This window comes from Oryx dammah, unplaced genomic scaffold (genome assembly GCF_014754425.2).
Source record: "Oryx dammah isolate SB20612 unplaced genomic scaffold, SCBI_Odam_1.1 HiC_scaffold_5, whole genome shotgun sequence".
Lineage (NCBI taxonomy): Eukaryota > Metazoa > Chordata > Mammalia > Artiodactyla > Bovidae > Oryx > Oryx dammah.
The window spans coordinates 95,628,583-95,651,299 of NW_024070189.1; the positions used below are offsets into that span (position 1 = coordinate 95,628,583).

Below are 22,717 nucleotides of genomic sequence, written 5' to 3' on the forward strand. Positions count from 1 at the left end.
TTTTTTTTTTTCAGGCATCTCTTCTGCTTAGTGCCATTAGTAAAAGAAGTAAAAAGTAAAGGAAAACAAAAATAAGAAAAAAAAACAGAAAAAAAGAAAAAGTTAGAAAAATTTTAAATAACAAGAAAAATAGTGTCTTAGTCTCAAAAAATGATGCTTTGAAATGTGGCGCTGGAAAAGATTCTTGAGAGTCCCTTGGACTGCAAGAAGATCAAACCAGTCAATCCTAAAGGAAATCAGTCCTGAACATTCATTGAAAGTGAAAGTCACTCAGTCATGTCTGACTCTTTACGACCCCGTGGACTGTACAGTCTGTGGAGTTCTCCAGGCCAGAATACTAGAGTGGGTAGCCTTTCCCTTCTCCAGGGGATCTTCCCAATCCAGGGATCAAACTCAGGTCTCCTGCATTGCAGGTGGATTCTTTACCAGCTGAGCTACAAGGGAAGCCCCTTTCATTGAAGGAACTGATGCTAAAACTGAAGCTCCAATACTTTGGCTGCCTGATATGAAGAACCGAGTCACTGGAAAAGACTCTGATGCTGAGAAAGATTGAAGGCAGAAGAGGGCAACAGAGGATGAGAAGGTTAGATAGCATCATCAACTCAATGGAGATGAACTTGAGAAAACTCCAGGAAATAGTGAAGGACAGGGAAGCCTGGTGCCACAGCGCATGGGGTTGCAAAGAGTTGGATACAGCTTAGCAGTTGAACAACAACAGCATCAAAAATAATAATAATTTTGAAAAATAATTTTTTTCATTTAGGAAATATTTCTTTCATTCTTGCCATGTGTTCAGGTCTCTATTTGACACTGAAGATAGAAGAGAATAAGATTGTGGAAGTTCTCAGCCTAGGAGTAGATACATTTCATCATAAATTCTTGAGATTCCTTAAGGAGTGAGCATGAATAGAGAAGGGAAGATTCTGAGAACTGAGTCCTGAGGTTTTGTTTTGTTTTAGCCATGCTGTGCCACATATGGGACTCTAGTTCCTCAACTAGATATTGAACCCATGCCCCCTGAATTGAGAGTGGGGATTCTTAAACATTAGACCGCAAAGGAAGTCCTTGAATCTTGGATTAAATGAAGAGTCCTCAGAATCTAGACTTATTAAAGTAAAGTAAAGACCATGAAGTAAACAGGTCTTTCATCTCTAGTGCTGTTACCCATGATCCTCTTCCCTGGAACACTGTGGGATTGGTGACTGGTTGACACAAGATGTGTTGTTATTTTAGAACTCAATCACCTTTGAGGATGTGGCCATAAACTTCACCCAGAAGGAATAGGCATTGCTGAATTCATCTCAGAGAATGCTGTACAAAGATGTGATGCTGGAGAACTATAGAAACTTGGCTTCACTGGGTAAGGCTGACACATACCTTGATTTATTTTATTGAGTTTGAGCATGGGTTTCTTGGGTGATTAAGACTTGTGATACAGATACAAGCTTTTAAAAAATTAATTCATTCATGTATTTATGACTGTGCTGGGTCTTTGCTGTGCATGGGCTTTTCTCTAGTTGGGGCAAGCAGGGGCAACTCTTTATTCCCCTAGTGCAGAGCACAGTTCTAGGTGCAAGGGCTCAGTAGTTATGGCACTTGGGCTTAGCTGCTCCAAGGTATACGGGATCTTCCTGGACCAGGGTTGAACCTGTGTTCCCTGCATTGGCAGATGAATTCCCAACCACTAGACCACCAGGGAAGTCCCTGTAGATTTTTATTTTTAAGAAAAATAGCCATATTGAGGTATAATTCACATACCATAATTCATTCACTTAAAATGTACAAAACTAAGCTTTCTAAAGTGGTTTTTTTTTTTTTTAGAGTTGTGCAACCATCACCACTGTCTAATTCCAGAACATTTTCATTAACCTGCCTACAGGGCGTTTCATTCCTTTAGGCCTTCAGTCCCTGACAACTCACCTACTTTCGTTTTCTATAGATTTCCCTATTCAGCATTTCATATTAGTGGAATCATACCATGTGTTATATTTTGTGACTTACTTTTTTTCACGTAGCGTAATGTTCTCAGGGTTCATCCATGTTGTAGTATATGTCAGTACTTGGAGCCTATTCATTGCTGAATAATGTTCTCTTGCATAGATTTACCATATTTTGTTTATCCATCAGTTGATGGACATTTGGATTTTTAACACTTGTTATTATGAATAATGGGCTTCCCAGGTGGCTCAATGGTAAAGAATCCTCCTGTTAGTGCAGGAGACACAAGAGACATGAGTTCAATCCCTGAGTCCAGAAGATTCTCTGGAGAAGGGAAGAGCAAACCACTCCAGTATTCTTACCTGAAGAATTCCATGGACAGAGGACGCTGATGGGCTACAGTCTCAGTCAGACACAACTTGACAACAAAATAACAGCCATATTACAAATAATGCTATTACAGACATTCATATACCAGTTTTTGTGTGGACAGATTTTGTCACTTATCTTGGGTATATGCCCAAGAGTAAAATTGCTGGGTTATTTGGTAACTTCATACTTTACATTTTTAGACACTGCCAAACTGTTTTCCAAACTGGCTGTGTCATTTTACATTCCCTCCAGTAATATATGTTGATTACAAATTCTCCATATTTTCTTACCAACATTTATTTCCTGTTTTTTGATTATAGTCATCCTAGTAGTTGTGAAATGGAATTTCATTGTGCTTTAGATTTATATTTCCCCAATGATTAATAATGTTGAGCCCACACCCTCTGCATTGGAAGGTGGATTCTTAACCACTGGACCACCAGGGAAATCCCAGCTTTCCCAATTCTTTGCTTGATCTCCTGACACCAGATTATGGTGAGGAAAAATACAGCATTTGTTGCAGGATGCCAAGCAAGAGAGTGGGAGAAAAGCCTCAGATCCACTCCAAATTGGTCTTTGAATTAGGGTTTTGGTTTTTTTTTTAAGAGAAATAAAAGAGACTGGGATTAATTAATCATTATCTTGTGACATTTCTCTGACTTTTCTTAATCATAGTTTTGGGAGTCAGGATGTCTCTGGTTTAAGATTCTGTGGCCAGGTGGTCCATGACTTCAGGATCAGTTAGTTCATCTTGCTCTGGAGGAGAAAAACCTGAGTTTGTACACTAATGATGATATCCATAATAGCAGTTTTAGTACATTAATGATGCTACCAAAAACAGCAGTTTTAGTCATCTGACTGATTACTGTTCAGTTAGCATAGGATTGAGGTCAGAGGGAATAAAAGAACAGGAATAAAGTTTTGGATAGCATGATTAATCATAAACTTGGTAAGGGAACTCAGTTTTAAGGAAATTCGGTTTCATTGCTGCCTTTTATTATTTTCTTGTTGGTGCTTATTTGTTTAGTGACTTTACTAGATGAACTCCACAGATTCTGTATTCCCTGCAGTGTGCAGCCACAGTTTTCTCATAGTTTTTTTTTAAAAGTACTTAATTTTTAAAAGCCTGGCTTTGGGGAAGTCACTAACTAGTCATTATAATTTAGAAGTCCACCAATGATTGGTAAAAAGATTTTCTTAAGTGCCTTGCCTGTATCTTTTATTTTCATTTGTTTTGTTTTTAAAAGATGTATTAATTTATTGGCAATGGTGGGTCTTTGTTGCTATATGTGCGCTTTCTCTAGTTGTGGTGAGTGTCTCTAGTTGTGGTGAGTGGGGCCAATTTTTGTTGTATGTGGATTTCTCAGTATGGTGGCTTCTCTTGTTGTAGAGCACAGGCTCTTGAGCACTCCGGTTTCATTAGTTGGAGCACGTAGACTCAGTAGTTGCTTGCGGCTCACTGGCTCAGAGCACTCAGGCTTAGTTATTCTGCGGCATGTGGTATCTTCCCACATCAGGGATTGAACCAGTGTCCCCTGCATTGCAAGGTGGATTCTTAGCCACTGGACCACCAGGGAAGTCCCTTGCCTTTATCTCTTCCACCTCTTGCCAAGGGGACCTATGGGAGAAGTCACAGCTTTAAGCTGCAGGCAACTTATAAGACAGGCTTAGCTTTTGCTTCCTGCTTAGACTTGGACAGGGTCTTAAAGTCCACCAAAGGACTTGGGACTTAATCTTTCCTAGATATTTCCTGAGCATGTGCATAGCCTTGCTCATACACACAGCCTTTTAGATCATCAGGAACTTGTTGGGAGCTTTTCAAAGTTCCCTGTGGTTGTCTAGTTCTTACTCTTCTTTAAAACTCCCAGCCCATCTTCCATTCTCCCCAAGTGAAATCAGAGCCTTAAGTATCTGGGGATGTAACTAGCAGGTTGCAAGTATTTGAATAATGCCTTGGGATTAAGGACTTTTTTTTAGTCTGTTCATCTAGGCTCTGAGTAAATCAAATAACCATACAACCCTGAGTATGGAGATTTTCTAAGGAGCTGCAAGTTTAGAAAACAAAAATATTGACTGTGCTCTATGGTTCTTTTAACAGAGCTCCCAAAGAGGTCAGACCACCTCTCTGTTGATTGCAGAGCTTCTGGCATTGGCCACTATGCCACTGAGCTAGGGAGAGTGAAGGGATGAAATAATTCTTTTTAAAGTTTTATTTATTTATTTGGCTGCATTGGGTCTTAGTTGCAGTACGAGGGATCTTTTGTTGCATCTCACAGACTCTGTAGTTGCAGTGTACAGGCTTAGGTGCTCTGCAGCATGTCGAATCTTAGTTCCCTGACTAGGGATCAAACCACATCTCCTGTATTGCAGTGAATTCTTAACCACTGGACCCCCAGGGAAGTCCCCGGTGGGGCTTCTTAAAATAGCCTTAAATTGTCACATATCCTGTTCTCTTACCAAGGTTCAGTGATTTCTCTAGACAATTTTCCATTTGTGGAAAGTTGATCTCCCAAATGCTTTACTTTTGCTTTCTCTGTTAGAAGTTTATCATCATTTTGCTCTCTGTAATGTCACAATTGTCAATCTTCAGAACCTCAAAGACCAAGTTCTTGCCACAGATTGATGATAGTTCTTGTCATACACTGCATGGCCCTCTCATATGTATCATCCCCATTTACAGGACATCAACTCTGCAAACCTCCTCTCATCACCCATCTGGAGCAGGAAGATGAAATGAAGATAGTAGAGCGAAGAATTCACCAAGATACCTGTTCATGTGAGCACCAGGCATATTTGAATGTCTTGCCTACAAGATCTGTTTGGGGTGAAGGAAAAGGTTGCATTATGAAATGTCAATCAGGAGACTTTAAAAAATAACCCCTTTTATTTAGGGAGAAAGCAGAGACCCTTTGGTGTGAGCTTCCTTATGTAGTTTCAGCTTTCCCTAATCTTTCACTTTTTGCCTTTCATTTCATACTATCCTGTGCTCTGAAAGATCTGTCTTGATTTTTAATATTTACATTTCGAGTCATTGTTTGATTCTTCCCATTTTGCATAGGTAATAATGGCTTGTCAACAACATGACTTTCAATCAAGACAGAATGATTCCTTAGTAAATTACGTGAAATCCTAAACCATGTAAATGTCCTCAGTTTCACCGTAAATGGATTTTTCTTTCATATTGTCTTCCTAAGTCTAGGATCAATATTTGAAGAGAAATCCACATGGGGCTTACTATTTTGGTCATCATCCCACAATTTTATTTAATTAATTTTTGTTGGTGTAGTAGTTAATTTACAGTGCTGTGTTAGTTTCTGCTGTACAGCAAAGTCAGTCAATTATAGATACATCCACTCTTAGTTTCTATTTGCAAACAGGTCATCAGAGAGTACTGAATAGAGTTCCCTGTGCTATACATTCCACCATTTTATATAGGAACATGAGGTTACATTTCCCATTTGTTTCAGATTGGGGTTGGGCATCACCTGTTATTGTCAATATATGGTCACCATGTCTTTTCCAAAACTCATCCCTACTTTGTTCAGATGAGATGATTCTCCTTAAAACTGAACGACCACAGCAAGAACAAGATATTTTGGAGAAATATACACTCAAAGGCCAGAAGGTAAGATTCACATGGGATAATTTCTTGTCCTCACCTTAGAAGTCCAGAATTCTATAAGATAAAAAAGAACTAGAGCAGGGTTCCCCAATCCCTGGGCCATGGACTGCTACCAGTCCGCACAGCAGGAGGTAAGTGATGGATGACCCCATTGCTCACGTTGCCACCTGAACTCTGCCCCCTGTCAGATCAGTGGCAGCATAATAAATATAATGCACTTGAAACATCCCAAAACCATCCCCGCCCCCATCCATGGAAAAATTGTCTTCCACAAAAACCAGTCTCTGGTGCCAAAAAGGTTGGGGACTGCTAGACTACAGGGTAATCCATGTGATATCACACTTATTTCACCAACAGAAAGCAGAAGCTACTGTTAAGTTTTCATTTGAAGGAAACTCATAACTTAGCTCCAAAAATGGTTTCAGAGAATCCTTAATGTAAATATTTGCACAATGGAATTAGATATTAAATGTTTAAGATATCATTCACCCTAAGGCAATTTTATCTTAAATTTGTTGGAGAAACTTTAGTGGGATCTATCTGGTATAGCAATCTGCCTATTCAAGCTAATAAATTCAGTCAGAAACTGTGCATATTCACTGAGAAAATATGAAACTCTCATGCTAATGAAGTGCTTGTTAGACATGTCAGAATTTATGCCGAGGGAGAGTCTCAGTCATGAACATGATAAATCTCATGATCATAATTCGTATTTTAATCATTAGGAACAAACTCTTGGAGGCAATACCATTCAATGCAGAGAAGTTGTTGAAACCTTGAGTGTGAAATCTAGCATTATTCAGAACAAGAGAATTTACCCAGGCAAGAAACTCCATCAGTACCCTGACTCTGCAGAAGCCCTTGGTGAATCTTCACATCTTAAGTCACACGAGAGAATTCTTCCTCAGAAGAAATCATACAACTGTGAAACAGATGAAAATTCCTTCATCAGGAGCTCTAACTTAGCCAGCCACAAGAGAAAACGTACAGGAGAGGGATCCTATGAATGCAGTGACTGCAGGAAAGTCTTAAATTCAATCTCACTTCTTAAGAAGCATGAGAAAACTCACATTAGAGAGAAACCTTTTGAGTGTAGTCTGTGTGGTAAAGTATTACAGAGCCATGGGTCCATTAAGTTGCACATGAGAACCCACACTGGAGAAAAACCATTCAAGTGTGATCAGTGCGGGAAATCTTTCAGCTCAAGCTCTTACCTTGCGCGTCATAAGAGAATTCATACTGGAGAGAAGCCCTATGTGTGCCATGACTGTGGAAAAACCTTCTGAGGTAGCTCACTTCTCAGACAGCATGCAAGGACTCATTCAGGAGAAAAACCCTACCAATGTAATCAATGCAACAAAACCTTCAGCAGAAACTCTAGGCTTACCATACACCAGACAAGACATACTGGAGAGAAACCCTATAAGTGCAATGATTGTGGAAGAACCTATAGTGTTCTCCTATACTTTAAAAAACATAAGAGAATCCACACTGGAGAGACAGTCACTGGATGTAGCCTCTGTGGTAAAGCCCTAAAGAGTGAGGCATCTCTTAAGACACACATGAGGATACATACTGGAGAGAAACCTTACAAGTGTAATCAATGTGGGAAAGCTTTCAGGCTGAGCTCCAACCTTACCACACATAAGAAAATTCATATTGGAGAGAAACCCTGTAAGTGCAATGACTGTGGGAAAGCCTTCAGGGATCGCTCATGCCTTAAAGAACATGCGAGCATTCACACTGGATAAAAACCCTTTACATGTAATCAGTGTGGAAGAGCCTTCAGAGTGAAATCTTTCCTCATGTTACATAAGAAAATTCACATGAAAATGAAGTATGAATGTACGGAATGTGGGAAAACCTTCCGTGGTCTCTTATCTCATGGGAGGCATATGAAAATCCATACCAGGGGCAAGAAACCTTTTAACTGCAGTGAATGTGGAAAAGCTTTTAGCAGGCATGTTTCCCTTACAGTACACTTGAGAACTCACACAGGGGAGAAACCCTATGAGTGTAATCAATTTGGAAAATCCTTCAGTGTAAAGTGTAATCTCACTGTGCACAAAAGAATACATACTGGAGAAAAACCCTATACTTGCAAGATCTGTGGGCTCAGTTTCAGTAAATCCTTACCCTTTCAGTGTCATGAGAGAACTCATGCTCAATAAGTCCCTTTTGATGACATCCATGTAAAGTAGATTTCAGGGAACTCTCAATCTTTAAGACATACAACAAAATGCTAAGTGGAAAGAACTGGTTTTGAATAATGTGAAAAAGCCTCTGAATAATGCGTATATGGGAGAAGCCTAAGTTATGCAATGATTGTGAGAAATTTTTTATTCATTCATTGTCCCTTAGAAGAATGTAGTAATGCTGAAAGAAAATGTTTTAATATCTTCAAGACTTGTTACTTGAGAAAAATAAAAACCTAATGTTTTAAGCCACCATGTTTTCTGTGTATTTGTTCTTTTGTTTTCTGTGTGTGTGTGTGTGTGTGTGTGTGTGTGTGGTGACGGTAGTGGTGTTGGTGATGTGTGCTAGGTTATTTCAGTCATGTCCAACTCTTTGCAACCCTATGGACTCTATGGTAGTGGTGATGGTAGGGAGTTTTTTTTTTTTTTTTCTTTCTCCCAGTTAGCAGTAATCACTAACCAATATAGTCCACAGATGGTCAGTTTTTAAAAATAACTTTTACATATGGTTTGGTTCAGTTCAGTCACTCAGTCGTGTCCGACTCTTTGCGACCCCATGAATCGCAGCACGCCAGGCCTCCCTGTGCATCACCGACTCCTGGAGTTCACTCAGACTCATGTCCATCGAGTCGGTGATGCCATCCAGCCGTCTCATCCTCTGTCATCCCCTTTTCTTCCTGCCCCCAATCCCTGCCAGCATCAGAGTCTTTTCCAGTGAGTCAACTCTTCACATGAGGTGGCCAAAGTACTGGAGTTTCAGCTTTAGCATCATTCCTTCCAAAGAAATCCCAGGGCTGACCTCTTTTAGAATGGACTGGTTGGATCTCCCTGCAGTCCAAGGGACTCTCAAGAGTCTTCTCCAACACCACAGTTCATAAACATCAATTCTTCGGTGCTCAGCTTTCTTCACAGTCCAACTCTCACATCCATACATGACCACAGGAAAAACCATAGCCTTGACTAGATGGACCTTAGTCGGCAAAGTAATGTCTCTGCTTTTGAATATGCTATCTAGGTTGGTCATAACTTTTCTTCCAAGGAGTAAGCATCTTTTAATTTCATGGCTGCAGTCACCATCTGCAGTATAACAAAATTGAAAAACTATTTATATGGGGATATAGGTTTGATAGATATTTGCGTGCATGCTTAGTCACTCAGTTATGTCCAACTCTTTGCAAACCCATGGACTGTAGTCCACCAGGCTCCTCTGTCCATGAGATTCTCCAGGCAAGAATACTAGAATAGTAGCCATTCTCTTCTCTAGGAGATCTTCCCAACCCAGGGATCGAACCTAGGTCTCCAAGATTGCGGGTGGATTATTTACCATATGAATCACTGAGGAAGCCCTTTAATAGATGTTTGCCTATTAGATAAAGCTTTTAAGTTGTGCTTACAAATCACCTGTGTACCTCTACATTTCTTGTCTCCTATCACGTCCTGAACAAGGTCTGTAGTGAGTCTTCCCATGAAGACTGCAGGTGGTTCAATTCTCCTTGGAATTATGAACTTTTAACAACACATTTTGTTTATACATTTAACATATACGAGAATGAACAAATGCATGAATCTTTACAAGGTAAAACACCTCTGGGACAGGGAGGCCTGGCATCCTGGTGTACTGCAGTCCATGGCGTCACAGAGTCAGACACAACTTAGTGACTGAACAACAGCAGAATACCTCAGTATTAACTATTGCAAGCTCTGATCAAGATACAGAATATTATGAGCACTACTAATCACTCTGATTCCTGCCATCAGAATGTAGGTACTCTATGGAATCATGTATTTTTAACTCTTTTAAAATTGAAGTACAGTTGATTACAGTGTTGTTTCGGGTGTTCAGCAAAGTGACTCAGCATTACATATATGTATGTTGTTGTTCAGTCGCTAAGTCACATCTGACTCTTTGCATGTCTGACTGTAGCCCACCAGGCTTCTCTGTTCTTGGGCTTTCCCAAGCAAGAATACTGGAGTGGGTTGGCATTTCCTTCTCCAGGGAATCTTCCCAATCAAGGGATTGAACCCGAGTCTCCTGCATTGGCAGGTGGATTCTTTACTACTGATCCAACAAGGAAGTATATATATATATATATATTTATACACACACACATATACATATACATGTACATATACATATTCTTTTTCATATTTCTTTCCATTATGGTTTATTCAGTTCAGTCACTCAGTCATGTCCACCTCTTTGCAACCCCATGAACTGCAGCACGCCAGGCCTCCCTGTCCATTGCCAACTCCTGGAGTCTACCCAAACCCATGTCCATTGAGTCAGTGATGCCATCCAACCATCTCCTCTGTCCCCTTCTCCTCCTGCCCTCAGTCTTTCTCAACATCAAGGTCTTTTCCAGTGAGTTTATTACAGGATATTGAATATTAAATATAGTTCCCTGTACTATACAGTAGGACCTTATTGTTTATATAACCTCAGATATGCAGATGACACCACCCTTATGGCAGAAAGTGAAGAGGAACTAAAAAGCCTCTTGATGAAAGTGAAAGAGGAGAGTGAAAAAGTTGGCTTAAAACTCAACATTCAGAAAATGAAGATCATGGCATCCGGTCCCATCACTTCATGGGAAATAGATGGGGAAACAGTGGAAACAGTGTCAGACTTTATTTGGGGGGGGGCTCCAAAATCACTGCAGATGATGACTGCAGCCATGAAATTAAAAGACGTTTACTCCTTGGAAGAAAAGTTATGACCAACCTAGATAGCATATTCAAAAGCAGAGACATTACTTTGCCAACTAAGATCCGTCTAGTCAAGGCTATGGTTTTTCCTGTGGTCATGTATGGATGTGAGAGTTGGACTGTGAAGAAGGCTGAGCCCCGAAGCATTGATGCTTTTGAACTGTGGTGTTGGAGAAGACTCTTGAGAGTCCCTTGAACTGCAAGGAGACCCAACCAGTCCATTCTGAAGGAGATCAGCCCTGGGATTTCTTTGGAAGGAACGATGCTAAAGCTGAAACTCCAGTACTTTGGCCACCTTGTGTGAAGTGTTGACTCATTGGAAAAGACTCTGATGCTGGGAGGGATTGGGGGCAGGAGGAGAAGGGGACCGTCAGAGGATGAGATGGCTGGATGGCATCACTGACTCGATGGACATGAGTCTGAGTGAACTTCAGGAGTTGGTGATGGACAGGGAGGCCTGGCGTGCTGCGATTCATGGGGTCGCAAAGAGTCGGACACGACTGAGCGACTGAACTGAACTGAACTGATTTATTCCTTCCTCACCCCTTTTTCCCATTCGGTAGCCATGAGTTTGTTTTCTATGTCTGAGTCTGTTTGTGTTTTCTAAGTAAGTTCATTTGTATTTGTTTGTTTGTTTGTTGACTGCACTGTGCAGCTTGCAGGAGTTCTTTACCATAGATCAAAACCAGGCGCTGAAAAAAGAACAAGAAACCAGGCCCTGGCAGTGAAGATAGAGTCCTAATCACTGGATGGCCAGGGAATCCCCTAGAAACATGTATTTTAAAAACAACTTTGTTGAGATATAATTCATGTACCAAAAATTTCACTCATTCAAAGTGCACAATTAATTGACTTAAGTTACGTGTACTCTTGTGCCTGATATCACATGTTGTCATTTGTGCCTGGCTTCTGCTCAGCATTACATTTTTTGAGATACATTTTTGCTGGTGTATCTAGCCAGAGTTTATTTTCACTGTTGCATAGTTTTCCATAGAATGAATTTGTACACTGTATCATTCAACTGTTTTGGACATTTTGTCTGTTTATAGCTGGGATATTTTATAAATAGTTGTCTTTTGATTCACAACTACGTATTTTTGTGGCTATGTATTAAGGAATAGGTATGGCAAGGAGCTGGACGCAACTGAGTGACTGAACTGAACTGATGGTAATATTTATTTCATAACTACCATGCAGTTTTCCAAAATAGCTGCACCAAATTTCATTCCTGCTCTCTTGCCAATATTTCACATTGTCTCTTTTGTTTGGACCATTTTGATGAGTATGTAGGGCCATATTTTGGTTTTTCTTAATTTTAAAAACTTTTATATTGAACAACTTTTACACTTAGAGAAGGACTTCCCAGATGATGCAATGGTAAAGAATCCACCTGCCAATGCAGGAGACGCAAGAGACTTGGGTTCAGCCCCTGGGTCAGGAAGATCCCCTGGAGAAGGAAATGGCAACCCACTCCAGTATTATTGCCTGAAGAATCCTGTGGACAGAGGAGCCTGGTGGGCTCCTGTCTGTGGGGTCACGCAGAGTCGGACCCGACTGAAGTGACTTAGCAGCAGCAGAAGCCAGTATTTTTGCCTGGAGAATTCCAGGGACAGAGGAGCCTCATGGGCTCCAGTATGGGGTCACAAAGAGTCAGACACAACTGAGCAACTAACACACATATCCCTCAGTTCAGTTCAGTCACTCAGTCATGTCCGACTCTTTGCAACTCCATGGACTGCAGCAAGCCAGGCTTTCCTGTCCATCACCAACTCCTGGAGATTGCTCAAATTCATGTCCATTGAATTGGTGATGCCATCCAACCATCTCCTCTGTCATCCCCTTCTCCTCCTGCCTTCAATATTTCCCAGCAAGAGGGTCTCTTCCAATGAGCAGTTCTTCACATCAGGTGGCCACAGTATTGGAACTTCAGCTGCAGGATCCGTCCTTCCAATGACTATTCAGGACTGATTTTCTTAAGGATTGATTGGTGTGATCTCCTTGCTGTGCAAGGGACCCTCAAGAGTCTTCTCCAGTACCACAGTTCAAAAGCATCAATTCTTGATTCCACACAGTCAAAGGCTTTAGTATAGTCAATGAAGCAGAAGTAGTTTTTCTAGAATTCTCTTGCTTTTTCTATGATCCAACAGATGTTGGCAATTTGATCTCTGGTTCCTCTACTTTTTCTACATCCAGCTTGACCATCTGGAAGTTCTCAGTTCACGTACTGTTGAAATCTGGCTTGGAGAATTTTGAGCATTGCTTTGCTAGCATGTGAGATGAGTGCAATTGTGTGGTAGTTTGAGCATTCTTTGGCATTGCCTTTCTTTGGGGTTGGAGTGAAAACTGACCTTTTCCAGTCCTGTAGCCACTGCTGAGTTTTCCAAATTTGCTGGCATATTGAGTGCAGCATTTTCACAGCATCATCTTATCCCTGACAGTTTCCCAGTATTAATGCAGTCAGTTTATTGGTCACTTCCTTCACAATTAGTGCTTTTTCTTGTGACTTTTTTTTGACCCTTCCTTGCAGCATGTGGGTTCTTAGTTCCCTGAATAGGGATTGAATCTGAGCCCTCTGCATTGGAATCATGTAATGTTAACCACTGGACCACCAGGGAAGAGCCACTGTGATTTTTTTTTTAAGATTGCTAGCTTATGCCTATTTTTCAGGCAACCTTGAAAAGCCTGCTTAAATAACTAGTAAATTTGTTTCCTTGCTACTTTCTTTTGTCTTCATTGCTGTGTGTGGGCTTTCTCTAGTTGCAGCAAGCAGGGGCTACTCTTCATTGTGGAGTGCAGGCTCCTCACTGTGGTGGCTTCTCTTGTTGTGGAATATAGACTCTAGGCGCACAGGCTTCAGTAGTTGCAGCATCTGGGCTCTAGAGTGCAGACTCAGTAGTTTTGGCTCATGGGCTTAGTTGCTCCGTGGCATGTGGGATCTTCCCAGACCACGATTGAACCTGTGTCCCCTGCATTGACAGGCAGATTCTTAATCATTTGAACCAACCTTGCTACTTCTTTCCTACAATGATACTAACCACATTCATGCAGAGACTTTAATTAAGAAAGCAGAAGATTTTCTTGTGACTTTGTAAAGATCCCATGGCACATTTTCTCCATCACTGAGTCTCTGTCCCTGTGGGGACTAAGCCACTCTGGTTCTCTAGTCCTTTAGTGATTTTGGCTCAGAGAAGGCTGGGAATTAGTCTAAGGAGAAGCCCATCAGTTCCCTTCAGGTTAGACCCAAGATTCAAGAATGAGAAGGCCTGGAGGTGAGAGGAAATGTGGGGAGAAAATGACATATACCTGTCTGTCCTCTCAGGGTCAGGAAGTCAGCTATGCAGGAGTTCTGTCTTCTAAGATCTGTGCTCCTTAAGGATTTGAACTGCCTTAGGGAAGAAATGATGGTGCACACTTGCCTAATGAGGAGCTTTGAAAATTGAGCCCCCCCCCATAATCCCCTGGGCCACAGAGACGATAAACGGTTCACCTGTGAACAGCACTACTCAGCTCAGAAAATAGCACACTTAATTCTCCTTCTGGGATGATCCCTCTTGGCCTGGAGCCAGTTGCCTTACTTGGGCCATCTACCCTTTGTGGGGGCAGATCTTCCATCTCCATCCTTCAATATCCAGAGGAAAGGTAGATGAGTACATTGAAGGTAATCTGAAGTGCCCAATAAATGCAGTGAGAAATTGAAGAGTTTTTTTTAAAAACAATTTTATTTATTTATTTTTGGCTGTGCTGGGTCAACAACACAAGAGAAGACTCTACACATGGACATCACCAGATGGTCAACACCGAAATCAGATTGATTATATTCTTTGCAGCCAAAGATGGAGAAGCTCTGTACACTCAGCAAAAACAAGACTGGGAGCTGACTGTGGCTCAGATCATGAACCCCTTATTGCCAAATTCAGACTTAAATTGAAGAAAGTAGGGAAAACCACTAGACAATTCAGGTATGACCTAAATCAAATCTCTTATGATTATACAGTGGAAGTGAGACACAGATTTAAGGGACTAGATCTGATAGACAGAGTGCCTGATGAACTATGGAATGAGGTTCGTGACATTGTACAGGAGACAGGGATCAAGACCATCCCCATGGAAAAGAAATGCAAAAAAGCAAAATGGCTGTCTGAGGAGGCCTTACAAATAGCTGTGAAAAGAAGTGAAAAGCTAAGCAGAAAAGGAAAGATATAAGCATCTGAATGCAGAGTTCCAAAGAATATCAAGGAGAGATAAGAAAGCCTTCTTCAGCGATCAATGCAAAGAAACAGAGGAAAACAACAGAATGGGAAAGACTAGAGATCTCTTCAAGACAATTAGAGATACCAAGGAAACATTTCATGCAAAGATGGGCTTGATAAAGGACAGAAGTGGTATGAACCTAACAGAAGCAGAAGATATTAAGAAGAGGTGGCAAGAATACACAGAAGAACTGTACAAAAAAGATCTTCACGACCCAGATAATCACAATGGTGTGATCACTCATCTAGAGCCAGACATCCTGGAATGTGAAGTCAAGTGGGCCTTAGAAAGCATCACTATGAACAAAGCTAGTGGAGGTGATGGAATTCCAGTTGAGCTATTTCAAATCCTGAAAGATGATGCTGTGAAAGTGCTGCACTCAATATGCCAGCAAATTTGGAAAACTCAGCAGGGCCACAGGACTGGAAAAGGTCAGTTTTCATTCCAATGCCAAAGAATGCTCAAACTACCACACAATTGCACTCATCTCACATGCTAGTAAAGTAATGCTCAAAATTCTCCAAGCCAGGCTTCAGCAATACGTGAACCATGATTTTCCAGATATTCAAGCTGGTTTTAGAAAAGGCAGAGGAACCAGAGATCAAATTGCCAACATCCACTGGATCATCAAAAAAGCAAGAGAGTTCCAGAAAAACATCTATTTCTGCTTTATTGACTATGCCAAAGCCTTTGACTGTGTGGATCACAATAAACTGTGGAAAATTCTGAGAGAGATGGGAATACCAGACCACCTGACCTGCCTCTTGAGAAACCTATATGCAGGTCAGGAAGCAACAGTTAGAACTGGACATGGAACAACAGACTGCTTCCAAATAGGAGAAGGAGTATGTCAAGGCTGTATATTGTCACTCTGCTTATTTAACTTCTATGCAGAGTACATCATGAGAAACACTGGGCTGGATGAAACACAAGCTGGAATCAAGATTGCGGGAAGAAATATCAATAACCTCAGATATGCAGATGACACCACCCTTATGGCAGAAAGTGAAGAGGAACTAAAAAGCCTCTTGATGAAAGTGAAAGAGGAGAGTGAAAAAATTGGCTTAAAACTCAACATTCAGAAAATTAAGATCATGGCATCTGGTCCCATCACTTCATGGGAAATAGATGGGGAAACAGTGGAAACAGTGTCAGACTTTATTTTGGAGGGCTCCAAAATCACTGCAAATTGTGACTGTAGCCATGAAATTAAAAGATGCTTACTCCTTGGAAGGAAAGTTATGACTAACCTAGACAGCATATTCAAAAGCAGAGACAATACTTTGCCGACTAAGGTCTGTCTAGTCAAGGCTAGAGTTGGACTGTGAAGAAAGCTGAGTACTGAAGAATTGATACTTCTGAACTGTGGTGTTGGAGAAGACTCTTGAGAGTCTCTTGGACTGCACGGAGATCCAACCAGTCCATCCTAAAGGAGATCAGTCCTGGGTGTCCTTTGGAAGGAATGATGCTGAAGCTGAAACTCCAGTACTTTGTCCACCTCATGCGAAGAGTTGACTCATTGGGAAAGACTCTGATGCTGGGAGGGATTAGGGGCAGGAGGAGAAGGGGATGACAGATGAGATGACTGGATGGCATCACCGACTCGATGGACATGAGTTTGAGTGAACTCCGGGAGTTGGTGATGGACAGGGAGGCCTGGCGTGCTGCAATTCATGGGGTCGCAAAGAGTAGGACACAACTGAGCAACTGAACTGTGCTGGGTATTTGTTGGTGTGGGAGCTTTTCTCTAGTTCTTACAGGAGAGGGGGCTATTCTCTAGTTTCAATGTTCTGGCTTCTCATTGTGGTGGTTTCTCTTGTTGCTGAGCATAGGCTCTACGGTGAGAAGGCTTCAATCGTCGTGACATGTAGGCACTAATAGTTGCAGCTCCTGGTCTCTATAGTTGTGCCACATGGGCTTAGTTGCTCTGCAGTATGTGGGGTCTTCCCTGATCAGGGGTCAAACCCCTGTCTCCTACATCGGCAAGTGGATTCTTCACCACTGGACCACAAGGGGAGCCCAAGTTTATTTTTTTAACCAGTCTATCTGGAGGAAATCCAAGAGGTAAGATAAGTAGTTCAATGGAATTATAAGTAAAATGACAAGTTTTTGACATTGGTATATTTATCCTCCCACTTTCATCCAGTTTACCTTCAGCTTTCATCATTTCTGGCTCTGATCTCCTAAATCCCAGAGACCCACCTGAGCATGAATGATCCCCTTCAGAAATCTGGCACATGTTCTATAATTCTCTACCAATTTTTTTGGTAGTGAGTGGGCCTGGAGTGGGGTGAGTTCGGCTTTTTGATTTTCCCATTCCTTGTTCCAGATTTCATTCTTAGAGAATTCAAGTCTTGTCCTGATCTCCTACTTGTGATAACTCTGGGCAAGGAGGTTGAGACCCACTGGTCTACTTTTCTAGCCGTTATTTGAAAACCTCCAAGTGAAACATTACAAAATATTTTAAACCGTGAAAACAGCACAGTGAGCAGTAAAATAAATAGCCATGCCACCACCTTCCAGAATTAATGCAAACCTTTTGCCTTATTTGCTTCAGTCACCTTTTAAAAGTTGCGTCGAAGGCAGACATCATTACAGATCATGCTAGATGCTCAGAAGAAAACTGCCCGGACAGAAGCTGGGAGCTACGAGCTTTCAGAGCGAGCAGGGTCTCAGTGCAGTTTCAGGAAAACATATGTGTGTTAGAGCATGTGGATATATGAACCTGCCTTTTCAACTATAAATTGTAGGAAATCTAAATATAGATGAAGTGAATCAGAATAGAAAAACGAATACCAGACATTAATGCCTATATATGGAATCTGGAAAAATACTACCAATGAACCTTGTGCAGGGCAAGGATAGAGCCACAGATATAGAGAAGGGACTTGTGGACACAGCAGGGGAAGGAGAGGGTGGGACAAAGTGAAAGAGTAGCATTGAAACACTGTGTGTGAGTGTGTGTGTTAGTCACTCAGTCATGTCTGACTCTTTGTGACCCCACAGACTAGCCTGCCAGGCTCTGCTGTCCATGGAATTATACAGGCAAGAATACTGGAGTGAATAAAAATTGGGCCAAAGAGCTAAACAGACATTTCTCCAAAGAAGACATCCAGTTGGCTAACAAACACATGAAGAGATGCTTAACATCACTCATTATCAGAGAAATGCAAATCAAGACCACAATGAGGCACCATCTCACGCCAGTCAGAATGGCTGCTATCAAAAAGTCTACAAACAATAAATGCTGGAGAGGGTGTGGAGAAAAGGGAACCCTGTTACACTGTTGGTGGGAATGCAAACTAGTACAGCCACATGGAGAACAGTGTGGAGATGCCTTAAAAAACTGGAAATAGAACTGCCTTATGACCCAGCAATCCCACTGCTGGGCATACACACCAGAATTGAAAGACACACATGTACCCCAATGTTCATCGCAGCACTGGTTACAATAGCTAGGACATGGAAGCAACCTAGGTGTCCATCAGCAGACAAATGGATAAGAAAGCTGTGGTACATATACACAATGGAATATTACTCAGCTATTAAAAAAGAACATATCTGAAGCAGTTCTAATGAGGTGGATTAAACTGTAGTCTATTATACAGAGTGAAGTAAGTCAGAAAGAAAAACACCAATAACAGTATATTAAAGCATATATATGGAATTTATAAAGATGGTAACGATGACCCTGTATGTGAGACAGCAAAAGAGACACAGGTGTATAGGAACAGACTTTTGGACTCTGTGGGAGAAGGCAAGGGTGGGATGATTTGAGAGAATAGCACTGAAACATATATATTACCCTATGTGAAATAGATCGCCAGTCCAGGTTCAATGCATGAGCTAGGGTGTTCAAGGTCAGTGCACTGGGATGACCCTGAGGGATGGGATGAGGAGGGAGGTGGGAAGGGTTTCAGGATGGGGGACACATGTACACCCATGGCTGACTCATGTCAATGTATGGCAAAAACCAATATTGTAAAGTAATTAGCCTCCAATTAAAATAAATAAATTAAAAAAAAAAAGAATACTGGAGTGGGTTTCCTCCTCCAGGGGATCTTCCCGACCCAGGGATTGAACCCAGGTCTCCCCCATTGCAGGCAGATTCTTTGCTATCTGAGCCCCCAGGGAAGTCCTGAAACATTCATTATCATATGTAAAATAGGTAGCCAGAAGGACGCTGCTGTATAACACAGGGAGCTCAGCTCAGTGCTATGTGATGGCTTAGAGGGATGGAATGGGGGTTTGTGTCTAGGAAGCTCAAGAGAGAGGGGATATATGTATATGTACGGCTGATTGGGGTTTCCCCGGTGGCTCAGCAGTAAAGAATCTGCCTTCAATGCAGAAGACACAGAAGACACTGGTTTGATCCCTGGGTTGTGAAGATTCCCTGGAGGTGGGCCTGGCAACCCACTCCAGTATTCTTGCCTGGCGAATCCCATGGATAGAGGAGCCTGGCGGGCTACAATCCATGGGGTCACAAAGAGTCAGACACTACTGAAGCGACTGAGCACACATCCATGGCTGATTCACTTTGCTGTACAGCAGAATCTAACACAACATTGTAAAGCAATTATTCTCCATAAAAAAAAATCATAAAAAATATAGGTCAAATATTTCTGATGAAAATCTAGCACCCAAATTGAGATGTGCTCTAACCATAAAACATACACCAGATTTTGAACTCTTTCTATGAAAAAATAATATAAAATAGCTCACTAATAATTTTTATATTGGTTTCATGTTGAGACAACATTTTGTATATATTGGGTTAAATAAAATTATATTAAAATAGGAAATTTTAAAGGTAAGTCATACACATACACAGGAAGTCCTCTTTCTTATTATTTCCCTCCTGCCCTTCCCAGAGAATACTTGGTGGGCATTCACTGTGCTGAGTTTAACACTGTTATTTATGGATGTGTCTCCATAAATACTCTAGGAAACAGAATTTAACGTACCCAAATACCCATTGATGTGAGAGTGTATGTTAAAATCAATGGGCCAGGACTTCCCTCGTGGCCCAATGGGTAAGACTCCACCCTTCCAATACATGGGTCTCAGGTTTGATTCCTGGTCAGGGAACTAAATCCCACATGCTTCATGCAAGTTTGCATGCTGCAGCTAAAAATATCCTCCATGCTGCAACTAAGACCCAGTGCAGCCAAATAAAAATTTTAAATACTGTAAAAAAATGAAGGAAATATGAAACAATACTTGAATTTGAATTAGATGTTTTCTGGTAGGTTTGGTAGTGATGGTGGTGTGGTTTAGTCGTTAAGTCGTGCCCAACTCTTGAAACCCCATGAACTGTAGTCCACCAGACTCCTCTGTCCATGGGATTTCCCAAGCAAGAATACTGAAGTGGGTTGTGATTTCCTTCTCCAGGGAAACTTCCCTGGAAGTTTCAACCCAGGGATTGAACCCATGTCTCCTGTATGGCAGGCAGTCTCCTGCATTGCGGGCATTCTTTACTGCTGAGCCACCAAGGAAGCCCTCCGGTAGGTTTAAGCCCTTCATTGTCACTCTTTGTACTTTTCCAGATGCTTGAAATCTGACATTATAAAACATCATAAAAGTAAACAATTGTTCATTTTAAGGGGCATTTATATATTTTCATAACTGTGGCCATACTCTAGCTGTGTATAAATTGCTTTTCTCCTTTAATATTTTTTCAGGTTAGCTTTGTACATGTAGAACTAACTTAAATGTTTTTATTTTGAACATTAAAAAGTTAATATGATGAACATTCAAAAAATAAAGTAGGATGAAATAATGTTAAAATAGTATTGCAATAACATGGCATATCATAGCCATGCCATAACTTATTTAAATGATTTCCTCCCTCTATTTCATTATACTAAGAGGATTCCCAGTGGGAATTTGTGCACATCCTTCCTTTCTCAGCCTTGAGACATTATTCTTGGGATGTCCTCCTTCCTCTATCTCTCCTTTTTCACTCTGTCTCACTCTCAAGTTCCCTTCTAGGCATTAGGCCAAGGGAGAAAAGCAAAGTGAACACAAGAATCGAGATGTATTCAGCTTTTGTTATAAGAACTCAATTTCTTGAGAAATCAACCTATTTGTTTAGAGGAAGTTTCTCTAATACTTATTGGAAGCAGTTCAGCCAATAATTGAAAAAAGAATTAAAATACCATCATTTAGTAATTCATGGTGAGTTAATGGATCCAGGCGAAAAGTGTTATAAGAAGACAAACAGACATGTGCTTCCTCATGAAAATATTTAAGGATGTTTGCCAAAAATTGAACCTAAATTTAATCAAGATTCTAGACTAGAGGTAGGCACATTTTTTTCAAGAGAGAGCCAAATAGTTAGCTTTAGGTTTTGTGGGCCATATGGTCTTTGACATGAGTATTGTCAACTCAGATGTAACAAGGAAGCTGCTAAGGACAGTAAATAAACGAATGATGTGTTCCAATAAACCTTTATTTACTGTTACTCGATGGACGTGAGTTTGAGTGAACTCCGGGAGATGGTGATGGACAGGGAAGCCTGGCATGTTGCGATTCATGGGGTCGCAAAGAATCAGACACAACGGAGCGACTGAACTGAACTGAACTGAAAATAAATAAAATGAGACTTCCTGGGTAGCTCAACAGGTAAAGAATCCGCCTGCAATGCAGGAGACCCTGGTTCCATTCCTGAGTCTGGAAGCTCCTCTGGAAAAGGGATAGGCTACCCACTTCAGTATCCTTGGTCTTCCCTGGTGGCTCAGCTGGTAAAGAATCCACCAGCAGTGCAGAGACCTGGGTTCAATCCCTGGGTTGAGAAGATCCCCTGGAAAAGGGAACAGCTACCCACTCCACTATTCTGGCCTGGAGAATTCCATGGACTATATAGTCCACAGGGTCACAAAGAGTTGGACACCACTGAGCAACTTTCACTTTCAAACAGCAGGCAGAATTTCATCCACAGACAGTATTTTCCCAAACTGTATTCTAGAGTACATACAGTCTTTTAAAAAATATTTATTTGGCTGTGCTGGGTCTTTGTTGGGGCATGTGGGATCTTTTGTTCTTTAGTGTAGCTTGTGAACTCTTAGATGCAGCACGCAGGATCTAGTTCCCTGACCAGGGATCGAACCTGGGCCCCCTGTAGTGAGAGCACAGATTGTTAGCCACTGGACCATCATGGAGGTCCCTAGAATGCAGTCCTAATTTTATACTGGAATGATCTGCTTAGAGGCATCTTAAGGGAGAAAACAACATTCCATGACTGTTCTTCCAAGTAAATACCCCTACTTGACAAACAATAGATGGACTATAAAAACTTAGGATATTTTTGCGGGAATGTAAAATGAGAAAAGGGGAGAGGAGGAAGCAGGAAAAAAGTCCTGTAATTGATTTGGTTTCAAAACAGACACACGGGGCTTTCCTGGTAGTCCAGTGTTTAAGAATCCACTTGCCAATACCGGGGACATGGGTTCAATCCCTGCTCCAGGAAGATCCCACATGCCTCGGAGCAACTAAGACTGTGTGCCACTACTAAAGCCTGAGCACCCTAGAACCTGTGCCCCGTGATAAGAAAAGCCACTCAGTAAGAAGCCTGCACACCACAATGAAGAGTAGCCACAGCTTGACACAACTAGTGAAAGCGCTTGAGCAGCAA

The 22,717-nt window shown here is 41.4% G+C and overlaps 1 pseudogene; it reads left to right on the top strand.

Annotated features, from left to right (window-relative positions):
- Positions 1–6,033: 6,033 nt before the first annotated feature.
- Positions 6,034–7,683, top strand: LOC120864596 (annotated as a pseudogene).
- The last annotated feature ends 15,034 nt before the right edge of the window (positions 7,684–22,717 follow it).